This window comes from Solanum dulcamara, chromosome 7 (assembly GCF_947179165.1).
Source record: "Solanum dulcamara chromosome 7, daSolDulc1.2, whole genome shotgun sequence".
Classification (NCBI taxonomy): Eukaryota; Viridiplantae; Streptophyta; class Magnoliopsida; order Solanales; family Solanaceae; genus Solanum; species Solanum dulcamara.
Genome location: NC_077243.1, coordinates 29,153,078 through 29,170,281, shown reverse-complemented (window position 1 = coordinate 29,170,281; position 17,204 = coordinate 29,153,078). Strand labels below are relative to the sequence as shown.

The 17,204-nt window shown below is 41.9% G+C and overlaps 1 long non-coding RNA gene across 1 annotated transcript in view; it reads left to right on the top strand.

The window, feature by feature from the left end:
* LOC129896371 (uncharacterized) overlaps positions 1-17,204 on the top strand; it is a 79,220-nt gene that overhangs the window by 39,581 nt on the left and 22,435 nt on the right. The window contains exons 3-4 of the long non-coding RNA XR_008767957.1: positions 734-793; positions 4,096-4,142. This is a non-coding gene — a long non-coding RNA (uncharacterized LOC129896371). The remainder of the gene's footprint in view (positions 1-733; positions 794-4,095; positions 4,143-17,204) is intronic.

Below are 17,204 nucleotides of genomic sequence, written 5' to 3'. Positions count from 1 at the left end.
CATGATGCACGGTTGGTCACTGATTCTAATTCAGTTCAATACCTTAGCTACAAATATTACTTGTATTTGGTTCTTTAGGTATAGATACCTGTTAAAGTCCATGGTCTAGCTTACCTGTGTCCAGGCTTCCAAGCTACAGATACCTGGTTAAAGTTTGCAGTCTAGTTTACCCGTGCTCGACCTTTGGTTACAGTTACCCGGTTAGAGTCCATGGTCTAGCCTACTCATGTTGACTCATTAGCTACAACAACATAGTTGCAGTCCGTGGTCCAGCTTGCACGTGGTTAAATTCTTGATTCCGTGATGAATTTTTGATTTAAGTCTTCATCTACTCTCAACTGTGAGTTGAGGTATTAGAGTTTGGAAATGGTTCTGTTCAAGTACGGAAAGTGGTGATATTGTTGAAATCCTTTTGGTTCCATTCATTTTCTTTCAGTTATTCTTGCATCTGTCGGGCTTATGAGAGTCTGTGCAAGTGGTTACTCTTTATTTGTGCACGAGCGTACCCATCGGGTTTATGAGATCCCGACGGAGTTAGTTAGATTCTGTCTCTTTATCTTCTAGTACACTCGTGTACATACCAACATTTACTTCTTGCCTTATCTTTGGTTGTGATCTTGTACTCGCATTTTAGTTTACTTTTTCTTATATTGCTCAGTCGACATATGATGCTTACTGGGTACCTGTTATTTTGGTACTCATACTACACTCTGAATCTGTTTTTATGATGCAGGTCCGAGTACTAAATACCAGCGTTGATTAAAACCTAATGCGATCGTGATCGGAGGCGAGGGTGAGCACATTATGCTCCTATTGTTAATTTATTATTGTATATTAGATTATTGTTCTTCTACCATGACATCCTATTACTTGCAGTTTCAAAATATGGGTCGGCTTGCCTACTGGTGGGTTATAGTAGGCGCCACCATGACCTGAGAAATCGAGTCATGACAAGTTGGTATCAGAGCCCCAGGTTCACCGGTCTCACTTGTACACAGCTAACGTCTAGTAGAGTCTTGCGAATCAATGCGGAGACATCCATTACTTATCCTCGAGAGGCTACAGAATGTCTTTAGAAGTGTGTCTCTTTTGTTTCGCTATCGCGTAGTGTGTGTCTTATTGGTTTCTAGAAATATCACTTGTTCCACTATTTTAAAGGATGGATCACACGCGCGCGGGAGGTAGCAACCGACCTCGGGGTCATGCCAGGGATATAGCACCAGCCCGAGACTGAGATCACACTCTAAAGCCAGAGGTGGAGCCACCAGTAGCTCCAGTACATCAGCAGCTGGTGGGCGCGAGACCAGCCCAGCCCTAGCCGATTGCATCTCCGGACTTACAGGCGATGTTCACCCAAATTCTAGCTGCCATTGGGGGTATGCAAGAGGCCCCATCTCCCCCCGCTCCGGTACTGCAAGACTAGCCTCCATTAGTGGCATCGATTGTTCAGCAGCCACCGGCACCGACCGCTCAGTCTAATGATTTGGAGGGCATCATGCCATTTCAGGAGCAGAAGATGCTCGGGATGTTCCTTAGACTATCACCATCGAGATTTTCTAGGGCTATGGGTGAGGATGCACACGAGTTTCTACTTGTGGCGAGTGGCTATAGACTTTGGGTTCAATGGAGTCGGGAGAAGCTGATTTCACTACTTACCAGCTAGACAGTCCCGCCCGATAATGGTGGCGTACATACTTAGAAACCAGGCTAGCTGGGTCTCCACCGATCATACGGGCTGAGTTTTTAGAGGCATTCTTGGCCGGATTTATTCCCAGGAGCGTCATAGATTAGCTTCGAGATTAGTTTTCACAGTTGGAGAAGAGCTCCATGAACGTATCAGAGTACGAGGCCCCGATTCAATGAACTCTCCAAGCATTCCACCAGGATATTACCTACAGAAGAGGAGAGATTCTGGTGCTTCGTCATGGGATTGAGGCTCGCGTTGTAGATTAAGACTTAGTCTTAATTCTCAGTGGGACGCTCATTTCTAGAGGTGGTAGACCATGCCTGAACACTCGAGCAGCTCTGTCGCAAGGCCCAAGGAGGCAGCGGCAAGAGAGCTAGATAGGAGGATAGCCATGATGGGCGCTGCTTTAGACCCCAAGAGTCCTATGATAGATCCTGCAAGAGATTTCAGTCGGGTCAATCCAGCCGCCCCTTCCAGGCCTCTCTTCAGACATTGAAGGGTGATCACTACTATCAGATTGGTTCTAATGCCTATCCTACTCAGAGCCGAGGTAGTTCGCATATGGTTTTTTTCAACCAAGGTGGCCGACCTCTAGCTTTCAGCCGACATTCCCAAGGGTGATATGAGTGCGGGAAGTGTTACACCCCGTACTTTGGTACATTAGAATGCTTCTTAAGCTTCTCAAGTTTCTGGGAAGGCTCTTAAGTTTCTTAAAAATTATTATGTGAGTCAGATAGTTTATAATGCTATCAAATAACTCCAATGAAAGGAGAACGAAATGCTTCATAATAAGGAAGATTGGAAATAAGGTTATAAAAATTCGAAAGGAGTTGGAGGTTGAGAAATGAGTCATAGGACTCGATTGACTCGCGTAAGCTAGCGACTTGGACGTCTTACATAACTAAGCTACTTGAGTACACGTCGAACTTAAAATAAGACGAGATGATGAACCTACGAAAGGGAGCAAAAAAAACTAGTTTTCAAACTTACGAAAGCGAAGCAAGCAGGTGACACACCTAGGTGGGTCCCACACTGCCACATGGCGGATTTGGGTTGGATGCATGGATGAGGTGGCACCCTAGGGGGCTGCCACGTGTCACCCCTAGGGGATGCCACGTGTCACCTCCAAAAGTTGGATATATATGCTGAAATTATGACTACGGGATTCATTTTTCAGCATCTACACTTAAGGAAAATTGGAGAAAGCTTGAGGGAGAGAAGAGAGAGTCACGACATCCACAAGAATAAGGTAAGGCCTCCGTTTTCGATCCGTGAATTAATTATTTAAGGTATCCTAGGTTGATATAGTGGGGTTTAACAACATAAAATTTATAGTTGGGGTTTCGAGGAGCTTCTCGTTTTTGTCAATAAACCCGTTTTTGAATAGAACTGATGTTAGTAATACTAGTATAACTCCTTGTGTAAATCTTTGTTTCGAGTGATTGAAGATGTTTTGGAAATCTATTTTATAGGTCTACAACTTTCATTTAGCCTCAAAAATCCAGTTTTGCTTTTAGCTTCGCGAAAAAGGGTGATGAAGTGTAGAGGGGGTACTGCCCAGGTTTTGTTTTGAAAATCCTACACGGACAACTGTGAGTATTTTGGGCATATATTTTCGTACAAAATTGTTGTAGGGGTAATTCAAAATTGTTTGCGACCTTGATACACATGTCTATAACTTTCATTGAGGCCACAAATCCTGTTTCCCTCAATTACCCCTCAGAAACTAAGCGACAATATAAGACAGTGGGCTTTCCAGATTTCGCGTTTTGATAGTTTTGGCGAGTTTGACATGTTTAACGTAAGTTAAGGCCTTTCCTTTTAAATTGAAGTTTATGGTGTTGTTATATGGTGTATTACACCCCTTGTATGCTGCTGGAAGTTTAAGAATGTCATAGAAATGCTCGACGATCAAAATAAATTAAATTGGAATTGTTATAGTTAAATTGTCGTCGAAGGATAGTGTTGTTCATGTGAGGTACTGCTGCAGGGGTGTGATGTGTTGTTGCAGGGCCTAATATTGTTCTAATGTGGGTTAGGGTGCTGTTGGTTGAATCCACACGACCCTTCGTTGCGTATAATGAAAGGCATTACAAAATAAAGGCTAGACGCTCTATTGTGCTACCGTATTTGTGAATAAGTCGTTTGGAGTTTATGTTGTATATTGTTGGTGTGAATTGCTGCAGGTTGTTGTTGTTGGTTGGCTGTAGGTCTTAGGGACCTAATTGTAAATTCGGATAGGGCACATTATAGGGGAAATGCTACCCGATTTTCGTTAACTCTTTAACTAGTTAGGGAACTAGTCGAGAAGGCGAGCAAGGAGATGAGTTCTATAAATATTCGTGTGTAACCTAAGGTGCTGAAAAGCCTAAGGTTGTTGATACTTGTATTTCTTCCATGTTACTTAGGTTTAAAGGACGACGAGACAAACGGAATAAGAAGTAACCCGTAACAGGTATGTAAAGCTAACGTTTCCTTCTTTTGGCATGTTTTGGCATACGTATGTAAGGCTTATACTTTATTTTAGTATTTCTTTGGCATAAGTATGTAAATATTATTCCTTCTCTTAGCATGATTTGACATAAGTATATAAAGCTAATCTCCCTTTTTGGCATGGTTTTTACGAAACAAGTATATGATTTCCATATGATTCCCAAGAAGTCCTATACTTAAAGCCACTAGGATGGCCAATTTTTTGACTTCCAAAAGATATTTTGTTATGCCTTGGTACATATATTTGATTCCCAGAAGTTCTATTTTGATATAGTCCATAGTGACTTTCAAAAGGTACTTGATATGACTTTTGTCTCGATTTTGAAGGAAAGCTCATTTTGATTATTCCGTCGACTCTCAAATATGATTTAAATTGCATATAATTTCTCACTACTCTACTCGTGGATGCCTCAATGTTTTCTTCACCGAACCCGGGCCAAGTTTTGTTATCATGCATACTTTTCTGCATTATTCGTCGTGCCCCGACGTGAAGGGGCAGGTACGACCTGTACATGGGTTTGATTTGTGGAGTTATGATGTGCCATGTACACCTATGATATGATATGATCTGATATGACCATCTGATGTGATATGATCTGTTACGGAGATATTTCCTACTCTGGAGTTATGATGTGCTGTGGCGCCAGTGATGGGGCGGCGACCACATTTTATATTTGTTCACCGAGTCTCATAATAGGGCCGGATATGGCATATGTTTTTCCGCGTACATTATCTATGATTATGAAAAACATTTTGATATTCTGGATATTTTTCTCATTTTTGCACCTTCTATTCTGGTAATGGCTTTATTTATTACAGTCCATGCTTTATATACTCAGTACATATATCGTATTGACCCCCTTTCTTCGGGGGGCTGCATTTCATGCCCGCAAGTACAAATGTTCATTTTGGAGATCCGCCAACTTAGGATTTCTGCTCAGCTATGTTGGAAGTGCTTCACTATTTCAGAGCCTAGCTTTTGAATACTGGTCCTATGATGTATATATTTGTTTATGCAGGGGTACGGCGGGGGCCCTGTCCCGCCACATGTTGTCGTTCCTATTCTTAGAGGTATGTAGACATATGTGTATGTGGGTTGTTGTGAGTTTGTTTAGTTGTAAATGTTCTTATGACATGGCAACCTTATCGGCTTGCGTGCCCTTTCATGACATGATGCAAATGAAAGAGGTCAAACGTGTATGAATATTTTATCACCCACTGGGTTCATGTGTATAGTTCTTATATTTGACAATTATGTATACGGGGGTCTAGGTCGGACCCCAATCTCAGCCTACGGGGTTAGGTCGTGACAGGAAGCTAGATCATTAGTCCCACGAGTGCCTTCAGCACAGGCTAGCCTTGCCAACTGCAAGAGTAGGTAGACTGTCACGACCCAACCCCGTAGGCCGCAACTGGGTTCCGACCTGGACCCTCTCATGCGTATTTATCAACTACACTTAAGTTGAACCGTGTGTGATGTGATACTATATACAAAAACCCCAATAGTTTAAAACTTTTTCATGTACATGTAGCCTCTTTCATTTGTTTCACATCATGAAAGGGCACGCGAGTCGACAAGGCTGCTATAACAAAAACATTCACCATATATCGAATAGGCAACATCGAAAGTAACTCACAAACAACCCACATATACATATTTCTACAGACCTCTAAGAATAGTAACAATAACATATGGTGGGACAAGACCCCCGCCGTACCCCTTAATGTACAAATATATACATTAAGTGACCAGCATCAAAATTTAGGATCCAGAATAGTGAAGCACTTCCGACACAGCTGAGAGGAACTCCTATGCTGATGGATCTCCAGAATAAACATCTGTACCTGCGGGTATGAAACGCAACCCCCCAAGAAAAGGGGGATCAGTACGATATATGTACTGAGTATGTAAAGCATAACACATCGTAACTAAGATCATAACTGAAATAGGGATGCAGGGGGCAAGTATAACAATTAACAAATTACTGTACCTGCACTTTAGGACACGTAATCCTATACATCATCATATACTATGCCCGGCCCTCTAGTGAACTCAGTGTCATAATCATTACTTCATAATCTCATATTATTGAGTCATAATGCATTTTATTTCATCATATCATCGTATACGGTATCATCTTATCATGTATATCATCGTATTATACCCGTTTCACTACGGGGCTCAAGGTCACAATGTATTGCTTTAATCTCATATGCATGCCTACATAAAGTATCCGGCCCTTTAGTGAGGGACTCAGTGAATGGAGTGGTGTACGTCTATAGCATACCATCATAATATACATATGTACCCGGCCCTCTAAGGAGGGACTCGGTGTTCCTTCCTTATTTCACCACATATACTATCATATTACTGCCGGCTCGGGACTCGGTGAATAATCGTATCGTCATAACATATAACATATATCACACCTCACATACGACATCGTCTCCTTGTGCGTGGAACTATACACATCCGGCCCGGGACGCGGTGAAAGAAGCAGTAACACTATGCACGATAACATATCCCGGCCCATCATGGGACTCGAGGAAGGATGGGTTACAGTATGCACGAGTAGAGTAGTGAGAAACCATATGCAACTAAGTCATTATCTAAGACTCGATAAAACATTCAAGTGAACCGTCACCTGAAGACTGGGGGAGTAATTATCCGAGGTATCCCTTTAGATGTCATTAGGGCTTATATCAGTTGGGGCTTCAGGGATCACAAACATGCATCAAAATAATGCCACATAATTCACGCAATCAGAAATATAGTCTATGCAATCAGAAACACAATTTATCTAGTCAAAGACTCAACTCATGCAATCAACGACATTTATCATTTCAGAGCCTCTAAAAAGAGGAGCTGGTACCTCTACTTTCTATTCATTATATAGCAGGCTCGAGAATAGTAGTTTGACTACTTTCAGACTCTTAATGTTCAGGAGTGACTACAAGTCACGAGTTACAATCAGAGCTCATAAATGGAATTTTCTCTAAACCTATATCATATACCATTTCACTTAAAGTTAAGCCATTCCAAAGGAAAGAAGAAATAGGCTTTACATGTACTAGTTTTCATCACATAGAAGACAAAAAGGCAATGACTCAGCTATTGCAGAAGTTCTAATACCAAGAAGTAAACAAGAGTCTCGACTCATACTCAGGGCTTTACGAATGGATTGAATCCCAAATATCATGTACATATCATTCATAAATTATATCTAAGACATGCCAAAAGAAAAGAAGAATAGTTCGACATACTTATACCAAAACATGCCAAAAGAACGCTTCACATACCTTGTATGGACTTCTCTTAATCACGTCCACATCGTTGTCCTCGAAACCTATTTAACATGGAAGTAATGTAAGTATTAACAACCTTGGACTTTTCAGCAACTTAGACTACCCACGAGTATTCATAACATTCATCCCTTCGCTCGCCTTCTCGGCTAGTTCCTTAACTAGTTAGGATGTTAACGAAAATCGGGCAGCACCTCCCCTATAATGTGCCCTATCCGAATTCCCAACCATGTCCTTAGCACCTGCAGCCAACTAACAATGCAACCACCAACCCATACATATACATATTACGACCAAAATTACACAATATTAACCCCTGACAATTAACTCAAAACTAAGATACCAAAACTAGAGTCTTTAATCTTTCTTTCGCGAATTCTTTAATTGCAAAGCGGAGGGTCATGTGGCTGCAACCAGCAGCTCCCACACCTCATTTAGATTACTTTTAGACACTGCAAAACGCCACAACACAACCAGCAGCAGCCCCTACGCGTACAACACCTTATTTCGACAACAACTTAACTATAGCGATTCCAAATTCGTTTATTCCGAACGCTGAACTTTTCAAACCTTTTACCCAACTTCCAGCAGATACTAAGGTGTGTAATACACCATAATTTAACATCATAAACTTCGAATTAGAGGGAAAGAACTTACCTTTCCCGAAATTGGCTAGAACTGGCCAAAATCGCGCCTCGGAATTGTTTTCACGTGCTGAATCATTGTGGCAGCTTGCTGTCCGATTTTTGCTGCACCAAATCCTAATTTTGTACTACTAATACTTCCATATCATCGTATTATACGCTAATTAATTAATTTACGGAACGAAAATGGGACTTACCTATTTTTTTCTCCCAAGCCGTCGAAATTTTCTCCTTAGCTCTTAGGGTTTGTTTTCTCACGTTGCTGCTGGAAATTTTGATGAACAAGCTGAAGTTTGAGATACATATCACTTATATGGGTGGTCCCAAGGGGTGAAACGTGTCAAGCCATGATAGGCCACCGTGTCATGCTGCCAATTAGGGGATGCCACATGGCAGCGGGGTCCACCTCCCCCAAGCAGCTGCATCACCTACTTGACCCTAAGTAGGTGCATCACCTACTTGCTTGAGGTGCTGCCACGTGTCGCTCCTCCATTGGCTGCCACGCATCGTCTTTTTCCCTTCCTCGCGGGTTCGTAATTTCGTCTCACTTTAAGAGCCTATGTAATCCGTACTACGTAAGCTTGATATATCCTTAAGAACTTAAGTGTATAAGACTCTTAACTTAGTGTCTTACCTAGGTAAATCGAGTCCTACGACTCATTTCTTAGCCTCCAACTCTTTTCGGATTCTTATGACTCTATCTCCAACCTCCCTTCTCGCGAGGTATCACAATCTTCTTTCCTTAGAGTTGTTTGATAGTGTCGTAGCTTATCCGACTCACATGATAGTATCTAAGGAACTTAAGAATACGTTCCGAGCTCAAGAGTGCAGGGTGTAACATCCTTCCCCCCTTTAGAACATTCGTCCCCGAATGTTGAATAAAACTTTTCTTAAGACTTTATACGGATCATAGGGAGATGCCTTTCTACTGGAATGGCATACATTTTCGTCCAAGTAATTAATATACTAGTTCCAAGACTGGGGCTATCCGTAGACATCGGGAATAGGCACGAACACTTGTTTTTCATGTCCTTTTCAACCTCCCAGTTTATGTCTTCACTATTCTTATTCCGCCACAGTACCTTGACGGAAGCTATGTCCTTAGTTCGCAACCCGTTTAATCTGCTGATTCCGGATGGAGATAGGTTGCCCCTCGTAGGATAACTCCCTATTACGTGGACCTCCTCCACGGGAAATATTCTGGGAGCGTCGTTCCCATTCTTATGGAGCATTGATCTGTGAAAACTGAATGTATTGTTTCAAATCGGATGGTAGGTCTCACTCATATGCAGCTTTATCTATTCTAAAAATGCTCTGCGAAGGATCAATGTATCCCCTTCTTGCTGACTTTAGGCTGCTAATCAATATCTTATCCCGAAATAAGCTTTACTTCATCAATAATTTAGTGGATCACATCTGGGCCTGTCCCTTAATCGAAGGGCAAAATGTCATACTAAGATTCATCTAGGTTCGTCAATCTCTTTCGAAATGATTTCCAGCAGTTAGCTGTAAATTGAACTTTTCTATCTGAGATAATAGATGTGGGGACTCCGTGAAATCTTATTATTTCCCTACTATGTCATTTCGCAGAACCCTCAACTGAATATGCCTTTCTAACTGGAGGGGAACAGGTTGATTCTGTCAGCCCATCTACCATAGCCCGTATGAACTCCCAGTTCCTTAGAATGCAAGGTCAGCTCGTACTATAATACATATTAACTGCTTTCCACCTCTGAGTCGGGGTTTCCATTCCCTGAGATAGGCTATCAGACTGCTGATGCTTCTTTTAACTTAAGCTATTGTACAACTCCTCTTAATCTAACTTGTAATACCTTATGTATGCTATCTTTCTCTTTTACTCAGATCTTTTCTCTCGTTTTCTTACCATACATCATATTGGAATCCTTACATAAACGTGTGTACGGACATAGAGCAGTCGAGAAAATTCCTTAGCATTGCTATACTAGTGGCTTACCTCCTTTAGTCGAGGTCAAGGCTCCACTATGGCTCTTGTCCTTAATACCGATTATATCTGAATAGTTCTGCCTCGAACCATCTTACACTTTTCCTGAATAGATTCTAAATATTGCAATCTCATTGTTATTACTGACTTTCTTTTATCGAGTAATCATTTGACCTCGCTCTTAGTATGCCAATATTCATAGGTTGCACAACTATTCTTGTGCCATTTTCACGAGGTGCATTGTATTTCAGTCATAATCTTTTCTGCTCTTGGCTTACTCTGTTCTATATGTGTCATTGTACCAACACGCCTTTATAATCTCTTTTTGTCATACTTGTTTTGTTCTCTTTCTCACTTCCCAGGGGGTCACCCATCCTAGTGCTACTCTTATTCGAGCACGCTCAACTTCGGAGTTTTGACGGAATCCGGTGCATCAGTTTAGGTATGATAACGTCCATCCCTTATGGGGTCTCGTTTGACGTTTAAGCGTCCCCATTTACATGCGATAGCATCAGTTGATTTTCTTTTACGCTTGTACTTTTTTTGTCCACTTCCCCCCTTTTAGGGTGTACCTATGTCATTCTCCGTATATCTTCAGCTATTTACACGCGAATAATTCTATTCCAACATATTTAACGGGCTGCACCATATCTACATCTTCTGTTAAATCATCCCCACGTTAGGTTGCCTTTCTAGGAAACCCTAGCACAATCGTAGGGTGCTGTAATATTTGGAATATCTCGAATCGAATCTTATCTAATGATTGATACTCGAGTAGTATCCGTAATGTAGTAGTGCACTCAAAGCCACATTTCATTCATCCCAATCAGTAATTAGCGAGGGCTCATAATTGGTGCACATTCCCCACTCGAGTGTACTTATACTTTAATGACTCATGTTTCGAGCTTCGTCATTATACTAACTTTATTCCAGTGGATACCACTAATCATTAGAGTGGAGTCACGTGTACACCATACTTCTTTACGCCTCCTGAGCTTGCACCTTTGTCGTGTGCCTAAGGCTCATTTCTAATCCTGCTTAAAACCATATCAATTTCGTGGTAGTAGGGGCCTTATCTTATTACTTTTTCATCATACTATACTTTCAATTTCTAGCTGTCTTCTTAACACTTCATATCCATCACAATTCTTTATCCCTCGTACTCTTGTCTTAGTCATACCGTTACTTCCTTCAACCATAACTTGTCATAGTTTATCCCTATGTATCAATTCAGGAGAAGCCTCTCCATATCGTTTTATTCCGATCTATCAGTCTTTTATAAGTCATCTTCCTTGGCTTATAGCTCCTTTCCAACTTTGTTCTACTATATCAATATCGATCTCCTAGTTTTTATTGCCATTAATTCAACAATTAACTCATTTCTCAAGGTCAGCTATACTTGTTTAGTCAAATCTCATCATTGTTGCGAGAACCACGTTTCAAGACATACTATAGCCCTACAGCTCATTCTCTTTTTATTTCTACGAAAATTTGGGCAGAGTTTCCTCTGTATTTCTTACTATCTCAACACCTGCATGCAGAAAATGCCAATAATGCCTCACAGGGCCAACATCATATATATTCCTATCGTATTATATCACAGCCACACAGGGCGCCCAATACTGATAGCCAACAGAGACATATATAACAAGGTGAAGCCTAGGTCTATTAATACATATACATCCTGAGAGGAGATTAATAATATACCTGGAACTACATTTGATGACACCTCCTGGTCCTGTCCACTAGCCAAAGCATTAATGCAGTTCGACGAGTTCCTAGAACTAGAAGGTCTGCCACGGTCTCTACCATGGCCTACTGAGGTATGAATATCCTGCCTTTTAGGGCACATAGCCAACGAAGAAGGAACTCCAATAATTGATCCAATAGGTTGAGTTGCATCTCTTAAATTTTTTTCTGAATGGACACTCTCTCACCAAATGGCCTTGACGGCCGCAGGCGAAACAAGCACCTGTAGTAAGACGGCATTCCCCAAAGTGAGTCTTGCCACAGTGAGGACACTGGGGCAAAGGTGTCTTTGACTGACGCGAACCTTTGCTTATTGGTGAACCCGAAACCCTAGAGCTTTGACCAACTCCTGAACATCTCGTGTTATTGAATCTTCCACCTGGGGACTGAAGAGGCACCCTCCAAGCTAGTTGGGTAGGGTATCGACTATACTGGTAAGGTTGTCTGCCTTGAGGCTCCCCCGAATCACCAGCCAACTTAGCCTTCTTATGCTGGCCTCTGCCGTAATCTTTATCGGTCTAGCGCTCACTGCATCGCCTCTTTATCCCCAGCCCATGCCTTTGAACCTGCCCTGCCATTAATCTGGTCAATAATTGAACTGCATCCCTCATTGTCCTGTCTTCTGGCCCTAGCTGTGGGGCTAGAGGCCTAGGTACTGGGGCCTCGGAGGCTGCAGCTACTGCTGCTCTAGGCTCCTCTGGGGGTGGCGGCGTAGTAGAGCTCGCCGACTGGAGAATGATTCCCGACATAGACTGGGCATGAGCCTTAATAACCCCCGAAGTCTGACATGTTTCATCCGCTATTGACTTGCCCTTCTGAGCAACTGTCGCTTTCTTTGGAGGCATTGCTGCAAATATAATGGTACATTAGTGAGGGATCATCCTAATAACATAGCTCTACCGCACGATCTTAGATCTGAAAGAAAGTAACATCCTAACTGTCCTGTAGCCTCCTGTCTATAGATGTGGTGCACAACACACCGATAAACAAGACTCCACTAGACACGGTCTGTAGATACTCTAAGGACGAACTGCTCTGATACCATTTCTGTCACGACCCAACCCCGTAGGCCGCAACTGGGTTCCGACCTGGACCCTCTCATGCGTATTTATCAACTACACTTAAGTTGAACCGTGAGTGATGTGATACTATATATAAAACCCTCAATAGTTTAAAACTTTTTCATGTACATGTAGCCTCTTTCATTTGTTTCACATCATGAAAGGGCACACGAGCCGACAAGGCTGCTATAACAAAAACATTCACCATATATCGAATAGGCAACATCGAAAGTAACTCACAAACAACCCACATATACATATGTCTACAGACCTCTAAGAATAGTAACAACAACATATGGTGGGACAAGACCCCCGCCGTACCCCTGAATTTACAAATATATACATTAAGTGACCAGCATCAAAATTTACGCTCCAGAACAGTGAAGTACTTCCGACACAGCTGAGAGGAACTCCTATGCTGATGGATCTCCAGAATAAACATCTGTATCTGCGGGCATGAAATGCAGTCCCCCGAGAAAAGGGGGTCAGTACGATATATGTACTGAGTATGTAAAGCATAACACATCGTAACTGAGATCATAACTGAAATAGGGATGCAGGGGGCAAGTATAACAATTAACAAATTACTGTACCTATACTTTAGGACACGTAATCCTATACATCATCATATACTGTGCCCGGCCCTCTAGTGAACTCGATGTCATAATCATCACTTCATAATCTCATATCATCGAGTCATAATGCATTTCATTTCATCATATCATCGTATACGGTATTATCTTATCATGTATATCATCGTATTATACCCGTTTCACTACGGGGCTCAAGGTCACAATGTATTGCTTTAATCGCATATGCATGCCTACATAAAGTATCCGGCCCTTTAGTGAGGGACTCAGTGAATGGAGTGGTGTACGTCTATAGCGTACCATCATAATATACATATGTACCCGGCCCTCTAAGGAGGGACTCGGTGTTCCTTCCTTATTTCACCACATATACTATTATATTACTGTCGGCCCGGGACTCAGTGAATAATCGTATCGTCATAACATATATCACACCTCACGTACGGCATTGTCTCCTCGTGCGTGGAACTATACACATCCGGCCTGGGACGCGGTGAAAGAAGCAGTAACACTGTGCACGATAACATATCCTGCCCATCATGGGACTCGAGGAAGGATGGGATACAGTATGCACGAGTAGAGTAGTGAGAAACCATATGCAACTAAGTCATTATCTAAGACTCGATGAAACAGTCAAGTGAACCGTTACCTGAAGACTGGGGGAGTAATTATCCGAGGTATCCCTTTAGATGTCATTAGGGCTTATATCAGTTGGGGCTTCAGGGATCACAAACATGCATCAAAATAATGCCACATAATTCACGCAATCAGAAATATAGTCTATGCAATCAGAAACATAATTTATCTAGTCAAAGACTCAACTCATGCAATCAACAACATTTATCATTTCAGAGCCTCTAAAAAGAGGAGCTGGTACCTCTACTTTCTATTCATTATATAGAAGGCTCGAGAATAGTAGTTTGACTACTTTCAGACTCTTAATATTCAGGAGTGACTACAAGTCACGAGTTACAATCAGAGCTCATAAATGGAATTACCTCTAAACCTATATCATATACCATTTAACTTAAAGTTAAGCCATTCCAAAGGAAAAAAGAAATAGGCTTTACATGTACTAGTTTTCATCACATAGAAGACAAAAAGGCAATGACTCAGCTATTGCAGAAGTTCTAATACCAAGAAGTAAACAAGAGTCTCGACTCATACTCAGGGCTTTACGAATGGATTAAATCCCAAATATCATGTACATATCATTCATAACTTATATCTAAGACATGCCAAAAGAAAAGAAGAATAGTTCGACATACTTATACCAAAACATGCCAAAAGAACGCTTCACATACCTTGTATGGACTTCTCTTAGTCACGTCCACATCGTTGTCCTCGAAACCTATTTAACATGGAAGTAATGTAAGTATTAACAACCTTGGACTTTTCAGCAACTTAGACTACCCACGAGTATTCATAACATTCATCCCTTCGCTCGCCTTCTCGGCTAGTTCCTTAACTAGTTAGGATGTTAACGAAAATCGGGCAGCACCTCCCCTATAATGTGCCCTATCCGAATTCCCAACCATGTCCTTAGCACCTGCAGCCAACCAACAATGCAACCACCAACCCATACATATACATATTACGACCAAAATTACACAATATAAACCCCCGACAATTAACTCAAAACTAAGATACCAAAACTAGAGTCTTTAATCTTTCTTTCGCGAATTCTTTAATTGCAAAGCGGAGGGTCATGTGGCTGAACCCAGAATCTCCCACACCTCATTTAGATTACTTTTAGACACTGCAAAACGCCACAAACCAACCAGCAGCAGCCCCTACGCGTACAACACCTTATTTCGACAACAACTTAACTATAGCGATTCCAAATTCGTTTATTCCGAACGCTGAACTTTTCAAACCTTTTACCCAAATTCCAGCAGCTCCTAAGGTGTTTAATACACCATAATTTAACATCATAAACTTCAAATTAGAGGGAAAGAACTTACCTTTCCCGAAATTGGCTAGAACTCGCCGAAATCGCGCCTCTGAATTGTTTTCACGTGCTGAATCATTGTGGCAGCTTGCTGTCCGATTTTTGCTGCACCAAATCCTAATTTTGTACTACTAATACTTACATATCATCGTAGTATATGCTAATTAATTAATTTACGGAACGAAAACGGGACTTACCTATTTTTTTCTCCCAAGCCGTCGAAATTTTCTCCTTAGCTCTTAGGGTTTGTTTTCTCACGTTGCTGCTGGAAATTTTGATGAACAAGCTGAAGTTTGAGATACATATCACTTATATGGGTGGTCCCAAGGGGTGAAACGTGTCAACCCCTAAGGATGACACGTGTCAAGCCATGATTGGCCACCGTGTCATGCTGCCAATTAGGGGATGCCACGTGGCAGCGGGGTCCACCTCCCCCAAGCAGCTGCATCACCTAATTAACCCTAAGTAGGTGCATCACCTGCTTGCTTGAGGTGCTGCCACGTGTCGCTCCTCCATTGGCTGCCACGCGTCGTCTTTTTCCCTTCCTCGCGGGTTCGTAATTTCGTCTCACTTTAAGAGCCTATGTAATCCGTACTACGTAAGCTTGATATATCCTTAAGCAACTTAAGTGTATAAGACTCTTAACTTAGTGTATTACCTAGGTAAATCTAGTCCTACGACTCATTTCTTAGCCTCCAACTCTTTCCCGATTCTTATGACTCTATCTCCAACCTCCCTTCTCGTGAGGTATCACAATCTTCTTTCCTTAGAGTTGTTTGATAGTGTCGTAGCTTATCCAACTCACATGATAGTGTCTAAGGAACTTAAGAAGACGTTCTGAGCTCAAGAGTGCGGGGTGTAACATAGACCCACGCCAGCAATAACACCTCTAGTTAGATGCGAAAGCCAGAGCCAGGACCGCAAGGGTGGTCATTAGGTTACACGGGTAGGTCCCTGGAGAGGTAGGTCAGGAGGTAGAGTCGATGCGAAGGGTAGAGGAGCCTAGGCTCATTTCTATGCAGCTCCAGCTAAAGTAGAGGCTGAACCTTTGGACGATGTGATCACAGGTACGGTTTTATTATGCAATCAGCCCGCATTCGCTTTATTTGATCCAGGCTCTACCTATTCTTATATATATATATATATATATATATATATATATATATATATATATATATATATATATATATATATTTATTGTGCCCCTCACCTAAGTATAAGCTCGAAGCCATTAGTTGAGCCGTTGCATGTTTCGACCCCGGTAGGTGATTCTTTAGTAGTAGATTGGGTGTTTAGATCCTGTGTGGTCACTATTCAGGGGCGTGAAACTAGAGTTGATCTAATTTTACTTGACATAGTGGATTTTGATTTGATTCTGGGCATGGACTGGTTATCCCCTCACCATGTGGTCTTGGATTGCTATGCCAAGACCGTTACCTTAGCCATGCCTGGTATCCTACTGGTGTGTAGCATGGATCTTGTAGTCACACGCCAGTTGGGGTGATCTCCTTTGTTAGGGCCTAGAGGTTAGTGGCTAGCGGGTGTTTGTCATACTTAGCTTGTGTTAGATATGTGAGTAGGGAGGGCCCTACAGTTGATTTAGTACCTACAGTCCGAGAGTTTGCAGATGTGTTTCCACCCGATCTGCCTAGCCTCTCTCCTGACCACGATATTGACTTTGATATTAATGTAAAACCAAACAAACTGCCCAGTTGAACAGGGGTCTCAATGTGAAATTTCAACATGTCCAAAAACCTTATGTT